Below are 9,332 nucleotides of genomic sequence, written 5' to 3'. Positions count from 1 at the left end.
TCCGTAATGCTTGTTAATAAATTAAAAACAACATAAAAAGCTATAGTTGGTGTTAAACTGTCTTATAATTCTTACAGACATTTCCCGCTTATAACATTTTCAGTTACGGTTTTTTGCACATAACTACAAAAAAAAGTATGTACAGTATACAGTAATTAATCTACTGTATACTGTATATACTTTTTTTGTAGTTGTGTTCTGTGTTTTGGTAAACGAAGACCACACGCATTTCTTGAGGAAAATGCAAGCTTTTTATTTCTGTGCTATCTATTTAGGGTGGAATAATCACTTGAGGATAACATATGATAATGTATTTCACATCAGTATCTTAAAAATCTCAACCTCAGTTCTAATGACACAAATTCGCGATCCCTTGGATGTCATTACAACCGAGTCTATTCCGAATTACGACTGTCTATTCCGAATTACGTTCGCTTATGGTTTTTGAACGTTGAATCTCATGTGTATAAATTAAAGAAAGAAAAAACATCCCATGTATTCTCATTTCAGGCTGTTATTTTCTGCATGTTTTTTTGCTCGTTTATTTTGCCATGTTGCTTATTACTATAGCCAATTTCCTGGTTATACTACCCCCCCCCCCCCTTCTACATGAACTTCCGTCGTATCACACCCACCACATTCACATGCTGTGAATCTGCTGCCATCCATCCCCAAATTTGACGTGCCGAAGAACAACCAACGCCGAAAAGCTATCCTCCAATGGTAAGCAAGCGGTTTATACCCCCAGTGGTTTCCCCCTGCTCAACTATTGGTGGACCTGACCTTGACAACCCTTTTCTTTTTGTGTTGTTATATATTCCTTGTTTTTAAAGTACAGCAGGTGGCTAAAAATTGTGCGTTGTTCCGGGTGATGCTTCAACGAGTAATGGTAAGGCTTATATTACGCAGGTAGATGTAGAACAAAAGACCCAATACGGCACCCTCCCCCAAAGGGGTGTAGACCCCTTTTATACTGTTTTGGTTTGGTTGCCTTGACGACAATTTTTCCTATATCCTACTGACCCACTGAAGATTTTGCTCTCTTTGATCTAGGAAGAGCCCCCTACCAAGTCAGCAGGTAAGACATTATAAAAATCTATTTGTAACTATATATACTTGAAAATAATTTTCTCAATATCTGCGCTCATATCATTCAACTTTGATTCCTTAATGTACCGTAATAATTATCACTTGATTTTTGTTCATGCAACACTTGTCCTTGACCTTCAGGAGGAAAACAGAAATGATTATCGAGTTTGTTTTCAACAACGTTGAGTCATTAGGGCGGGGCAAAATAATTAAGACGCAGTACATTTTACCAACTATCAAAGGATCGACATGCATAATCTCAGCAAATACTGAAATAAGAATTTAAGATAAATTTTATTTAGTTTAAAAATTATGGTTATGTTGATTACCAAAAAAATATTGAAAAAATACATTTATGTAGCTGCCGTAACATTCAAGTGCGTAACATTCAGTTCTAATTAAAGACAAAAAAAATTAAAAATCCTTGTTTTCATGCATTTAGTTATATACATAACAAATTATCTAACCTGGTAATTTAAAGTACCGTCGATAGATAAAAGATTGAATGTTTGGAACTTAAATTTTATCCTGAAAAATTGCGGTAGATTTGTTACGATAAATATGATAAAATCGATATTCATGCGTCATCGCCTGTTATGGCGATTATACATAATTTCGATTTCGAGTTGGTAAGTTTGATAAATATGAAAGAAATTATGCAGTTAACTTCAAGAATTTAACAGTTTTACCAGTACGTGATGCATGCACTGCGCATATTTCACCATAAAAATTAAATTAAATTGAAATAAGTGTGAAGAAGGTAGAGAGACAGAAAAATAAATTTTTTCATCTTCTTTGCTCATGTTGTTCGCATTTTCGTATTTATCACCATGTTGCAAACATAACCAACATTACCAACCGAATGCGCCATCATAGACTGAAGTTTGAGCATAATGTCCGGAAAATTTAAATAATTGGCAGACGATTTATCATATCTACCAATACGAGCTAGGGATTATACATAATCACAGGTAAAAGTGATAAATTTAGGGAAATTCATCAAACTTACCGAAATGGTCGGCGATTATGTATACTAACCAGATTTATCACATTTACCGTAACAGACACACCGAATGCGATCATAAATACACAAATACATTATAATTAGGGATACGTAAATATCGCAAAAAAAAAAAATTTTAAATCATAAATTTCGCATTTATATTCGCAAAAAAAAAAATTCAGGTCAGAAATTTCGTATTTGTTCACAAAAAAAAAATAAAAATAAATATTTTTTCACAAAAAATGAAAATTAAAAAAAATAAATAAAATATATTTAAAAAAATAGCATATCTCATAGGCACTCGGCTAAAATCATTTTTCTGAGGCCGCTCCCCCCCCCCCCCCCCCCACCTTGCTAGAAATGCTTACTCTCGATAATTTGAACCAGATCTCATTTCATGAGGTCCCTCTGCACTTGAGGTTTCTGGGCCGTGCTCGGTCGGACCCATGCATTAAGACGACACTGGGTGGATGTCATGTGTAAAGTCAATTTATTTTGACTCTTTTCTGCTGCTGTGTCTTCAGCAGAATACTATGATACTTCATCAATTCCAATATACAGTAGTCTCGTTTCTCCGACCTTCCGTATTATCCGACGTTCCACCGCAAAAAAAAAAAATTTCAAGCTTCAACTGTTGAGCTTTCAGAATTTCACATAACGACGGAGTTGGGGCTCTAGAAACTGCGATTAAATACATTGAGCTACAAGAAGCTACAGGAATCGACATAATGATGGCGAGATCTGGCAGCGAAGAAACGGCACTCGTCAGGAAAAAAAAGAGCAGACTACGATTAAAATTTTCTTTTAAATCATCACAGGACTGAACTTTTAAGTACTGTATTTAACTTCAAAATATTCCGTAACTGTGTAAGTTCATTTTATCACCTAATTTTTTCTGTTGTTTTGCTGTAAACATGATCATTAGGTTCGTAATGTGCAAAATTATAACAGTTTGACGTTTAATAGGCTTTTCCTTAACACCTTCGTATTATCCTACGTTCAGCCGGCCCGTTTATGTCGGATAAGTCAGACTCTACTATACTCATTTGTCAATTTTTTTTTCGTAAAAATACCCTTAAAATTTGAGCTCAAAAGATTTCAAATCTACTTACTCTACTAAACATGTGGAATGGAAAGTTTGATTCTTTCAAAATTGTCGATTAGCATAATTTTCCTACAGAACTCGGAAACGAAAGTCAACTGAACCCGTATTTTAGGAGCTGGAATTTCATTGTCAAAACTTATTTTTGAGAAACGTATGCTGGAGTAATCGTCTTCATATTTATTGAGAAAAGCAGCAATATATGATATTCGCTCAGATGAACGACACCTTTGAACCACGAATTCTGTCTGGTTAATACAGGTTTCGGGAAGAATTTTGCTGCCAGTAATAGCCTACTTTTACAGTGATACTTTTTTTTACTTTTTGGTAGCTTAAATACGCACTGGTCATTTCTCTTGAGCACAAAAAAGTTATCTTCGTCTTGGCCACGACAGAATTAAATTCTTTGAATTCTTTAATGAATGCGTCACCCACAAGATTCACTTTATACGCTCAGCACTGGTAGTGCAAAATGTCACCAAGAAATATTGTTAATAATTTGAAGCACGCAGTCATGTAACGCGTGGAGTCTGACACTAGGTCTTTTATTTTCGTATTTAGTTTCGTATTCTTTTAAGGTGTCAACTATAGCTTGGAAACACACTGAAGAATTAACGATAAAATTTAAATTATCGAGATTTCGCAGAAAAGTAGTAAAAATTTAAATTTTTGCATTTATTCTTCAAAATTGGCAAATTTCGCATTTATTTCATCCATTTAATTCGCATTTATCGCGGTTATTTCGTAAATACGAAATTTACGTATCCCTAATTATAATATATGATGACATATTGTAACATACACAGGGTGCATAGCAAAAGGAAGGAAAGGTATGGCATTTTTTGTTGAACCGTTGATCCTAGAGCAGAGGTCTTCAATTTTTTTCTTGTCACAGGCACTGCCTGTACCCAACCTCAAAAGAAGAGCACACTTACGACAAGTTTCACATAAGAATGCAGGAAATCAGAATGATTTCAATCTTTGAATGCAATTTGTTAAGGGTGTTCAATTGGAAAGTTGATCGAAGTTGAAGAAAAATCAGCATAAACTAACGGACATTTTAATCAATTCATCATCATGAATTGATTAAAATGTATTTGTGATTATACAGGGTGCGTAGCAAACAGGGCCTATGGCATTTTATTGGCTAAAATGTCTTTTAATCAATTATGAGAATATATCTGTATACCGGAGGTAAAGGGCACTATGTCCATTTTTGTCAATATTAGAATAACGCTATTAATTTGTTGTAATTTCGTTACACACCACATAAGTATAGGACACTAACTCCTATTTCAATAAATAACAGAGCTATTCACTTTATAATACAAGAAAGCTCTTTAGAAAGACACACACACAAAAATCTTAAACTGCTCTCCTCAAAAATTTCCCATTTGTGGTGATACTCGAATTGCTGAACAACTAGATCGGAAAACATTCTGCGAAGGGAGAGAAAAATATTGTGAAAGAAGAGAAAAATATTCTGCTAATGCTAGGAAACATTTTTTCTTGAATCAATTATGAAATTCAGTTTTGATCATGATGATTCAGGAACTAGCGGTAACTAGGTAACTGGACCTTAGTTGCAGCTGTTATTCTTTACCAGTCGGCTCTGCTGAAGTTTAGGAGATAATTTAGCTTCATTATTCGGTTCTAGATCTTTCAATACTCTAGATCAGTGGTTCCCAATCTTTATGTGCCTAGAGGCACACGAGCAATTTTTCGTAAAGGTATCGGGTGCAAATGTCCCAATTTATTGTTAAAACGGATGTGAGACTTCATTAGCTGTAGCATAGTTCTTACCATTATTATGTAGCAGCTTATTAGTCGGTCCCGGGCACCAGGTTAAGGGACACTGCTCTGGTTTCTGAAAAATTTAAAATTGCTTTTTATGTAGCGATTTCTGTATCTTTCGAGTCGAAAATGCATATAAAATCTGATGTCAAACATAAATTTCGATATTTCACTAGTAGCGAAATTTAACTTAAATACAGTATAGAAAGTGAATTTTGTAGAAAACGCCAATGAGATATAACAAGCTATATTTAACGGGAAAAAATGATAAAAATCAGTCATTGTGGTATCGAGGCATCTTGCTAGTGCCACCTTGCTGCCGAGTTACTAGCACAAAATCCTCTCTAAGTCAACAGATCGGGTTTGAATCCCAATTAGCGCATGGGCGTTATTGTCCAACCGTTCGGAATGTGCTCTAAACTAGGGTCATCTTAAAAGAATCATGGGGCCAGGCCTATGGGCAAAATAGTTTTTCTGAGAATTTATCTGGCAAAATTTCCAGCCTACCAAGTTACATGAACGGAAATTTTCATGCTCTCGGAAATTTTAATCAGATTTCATTTTCAGGAGGGCCTCCTCTCTAAGGAACTGGCGTGAGACCTTGCAGAGTTCCTTTTCGTTCAACGAAATGTTTATAAATTCAAGCATGTCAAATGAATTGTGTTAAAAACTATCTTCGTAGTTTCCGATGAACCGATTTTTGTTATTTTTCCGAATAAATGAAGTTTTTTCTCTGCACTGATCAATCGATTAAGTCGAAATCGGGTAAAAGAAATTGGTTCATTTAAATGATCATTGACTATTTTTGTCGCATCACAGTCATTTTCGGCAGACGAGGACGAATTAGACCGGCCTTCCTTTTTTCGCCCTTTTCCTTTTCTCTTCCATTTTTTTCCCTTCTCTTTCTTTTCCCTTTTCTAACGTGCAGTTAGGTTAGAACAAGGTTACCATATTTATAGCCGATTCTTCGAATAGAGATCATCTTAATTTGTTGTCAATTGCTTGTAAGCGAAGGGATTAATAACCGCATATCTCTTAGATACTCGTGCCCGCTGGAAGGTTAATTAATGCACCCTATATTTGCACAAATTACATCATTAAATTTAATTATACGTAATTTGTACACACGCAGACCAAACACAAAAACCAAACGAATGCAAGTGAAAGCAGTTTCACTTGCATATGATATTTTCTCATTGGTCGCTTGCTAACTTGCTCTCGTCAACATGGTTATACCCAAAACACGAGCAATTATTTCAGTGCCGGAAACATGAATACACAGACACTAAAATCCTTGTCTGATGGCGAAAAAAAGAGTCTAACTCCTACTACATTCGCAATTAAATTTACCATCGCAGGATTATGATAATGAATGAAGACAACCATCAACCGATGCACTCCCTGCAACAGACCTCCTTCGCGTGTTCACTTCCTTCCTGCCGTTAGTACCCATTTCTCAGAACAAGCTTATTTCTTTGTATGGTTTTTTTTTAATTCATATAATCTGCAGGGGGTTGGGCATCTTTTTGCGTGACCCACCTGCCGATAGGATGGAACAGCAAAAGATGCCGATGTGCATGAGGTAATAAAGGGTCATGAGCACGGAAACACTAAACTAAACTGCAATAGTGAAGTTTAGTGATCTTGCTTAGTGTGTTTCCAATATAATAATCTCCAATGTGAGTTAACGTGGCACGAATAAAAGCCTAAACACACTATACTGACGTGACGTGATTTCACGTCATGTCAGAGTTTTATGAATTCTGATTTGTGGAAATTCTATGACGTTAGAATTCTCATTCGTGGAAATTCACAACGTCTCTGACGTGATGTGGTTATCACGTCGTGTGTGTTTCGGCCTTAAGACTCGAAACAGCGATCTTTGTTTTATGATAGTACTGTAATTTCGACGTTTGGAAAAATAAAATAAAAAGGAGAACATTAAAAAAATAATGATAATATATAAAATGTTCGACACCCTTTATGGTCAGACCATGTGGAGAAAAATCAACGAGAATATATCAAATACCACAAATGGATGTTCTGTATATGGGTTTGACGAACTCGTAATCATAACCATGTAAATTCACACTGAATCTATTAGGCACTCCCCGAATTTTTTCTCCACACCAAGCGTGTTTCTTTCAAATTACTGAAGGAGCCCGGCATTTTTTCCAGCCAGTGATGGTTGCCTGAGGCTCGCCACAGAGAGCAACAGGCCTACAAACGATACAAATATTCATTCATAAAATATATTACTTCTGAAATATAGATGGCAGCACTGAAAATCAGGCACAACACTCACTAGCCCTGTTCACATGGGAAATAGAAAAAGCGGGTTTAAAACCCGCTTCAAAAATTTTCACCAATGACTGCGCTCAACTTCTTTCCGTAGGAAGGAAAAAAGTCTTCAAGCTGGTGCTAGAACTCCCAATGCTACCGCAATATTTGCACATGTGAACGGGGCTAATACGCACTCAGACTGTTAGGTGCACACTTACACTTCCAGCACAACTCGCTAGGTAGTAAATTGCCCACGGCGATAGACCTGAGTTGTGCTCGATTTGGGAAAAAAGGTCTATTCGAGCAGTCTTCCTTCGGTATTTCATTTCAAAATGTCTGAATGTTCCCCGTTGTGGTCTAGATGAATGGCCCTCACAAGGGTGGGGTTGACAGGGCTTCAGCCCTGATTCCCGGGATGACTGCCTTTTTTTTTCACGCTATAAATTAACTATAAAGGGTCCCGTGAAAAGCCCGGCCGGTCCTTTCTATTTCTCTCTTCCTCCAGGATGTGGGGGCATAGCTAGATGTATTCTCCCATATCCTAAGTGACCACTCTCGTCACTAGAGATCCGATTTAAAGTTCATCAGACTTCTCCATAACTTATTCATGTTCCTGTATCGTGTTTAATTATTATTATCGATTCAAGAATATGTAACGTTGCGATTAAAATCCTTTAGTGGTGATTGACACGCCAGCTAGCCTTTAGCTAGACAGGCCTGTGTTGGAATTCTAGCCAATATACAGGAACAGTCGTTCAAAAACAGCTTCAAACTGTTGATACTAGTCTTGTATACCTTCGCGCATGCATAAAATGAAGGTGGTGCGAGAAAATAACGACCAATAATAAATCATAAAAGAAAGTCGGGATCGTGTGTGATCATAAGAGAAAAGTAGTTGAATTTTTCCGTTTTTTGTCCTATTCAGTTACGCAAAGAATGTTTGATCCAATTCTTTTTTTACACTCACGTAAATTGCTCATGTTTTGTGTCATAACATGAATTTTCATTTACGATGAATATATATATAATATGAACGATTTGCCAGATAACATTCTACACACACGCAAGTTTATTTTTCACAGACATCGATAATATATACTCACTATCAACATGAACTAATACAACACAACAGAATTAATTAATAATTTATATATGTATTTGATAAATAACAGTATTATGCATAAAAGAGTTTCAATATATTCAAAAACTGCTAGAATAAACGCCAGCATATAAACGAACTTATGCAAAGCTGTATTGCTTTTATATAACATATAAAAACGATTACAAGTATCCTTTCTACATCCGGTGAATTGGTACGTGAAAGGACAGTCGTTTAAACGCAGATGGCAAAGCACAAGCATGTAACCAGCTGCTGCAATCAACCATTTGTCAGAACAGCAAATCCGGCTTCGATATTTTCACGGGTTAGTGCTTCATGTTACCCGAGACAAGCTAAAAAAATTGCACGATCTGCATATTAAAAAACACGAAATACAAAATTAGTTTCAAGTACATGTTCATGATTTTCTGAAATTATTTTATCTGTAGTTAATAAGCGAAAAAAAAATTCCATGGCATTGATACAACAATCAGCATTAACTTTCGATTATTTTTGTTGTTGTTGATTCCACTATCTGTAAAATATATATACTGCACTTGATTCGCATTCTGTAACACGCAACTGAAAAAACTCTCCCTCTCCTCCTTAAAAATACACACATTTATATGTATACTTCAAATCAAATTATTGATGACATTTTTGCTGGATTTCCTTAAATACCTTACACACATTCAAACGTATAAAAATCCTAAAAAACTTACAAAATAAAAATAAAAATTTAATGAATACTTCTCAGAGAGAGCATTTCCTAATGGGAACTTGTAATAATATGACTTGTATAGTGTATGTGCTTATATACGTTTATATTCATATGCATATACTAAATTCATTTTTCAGGAGCTGTACGATGGATTTAGAATGAACCATCCTGTGGATTAGGAGTTACATATGAGAGTATGAGTGCATACGACTTCATCTCTCATAGCGTAACTCCCGACCTG

The sequence above is a fragment of the Pholcus phalangioides genome, unplaced genomic scaffold, assembly GCF_987345545.1.
Source record: "Pholcus phalangioides strain wild (caught in Gottingen) unplaced genomic scaffold, Ppha-v1.0 ptg000011l_1, whole genome shotgun sequence".
Classification (NCBI taxonomy): domain Eukaryota; kingdom Metazoa; phylum Arthropoda; class Arachnida; order Araneae; family Pholcidae; genus Pholcus; species Pholcus phalangioides.
Note: the sequence above shows the minus strand (reverse complement) of the source record.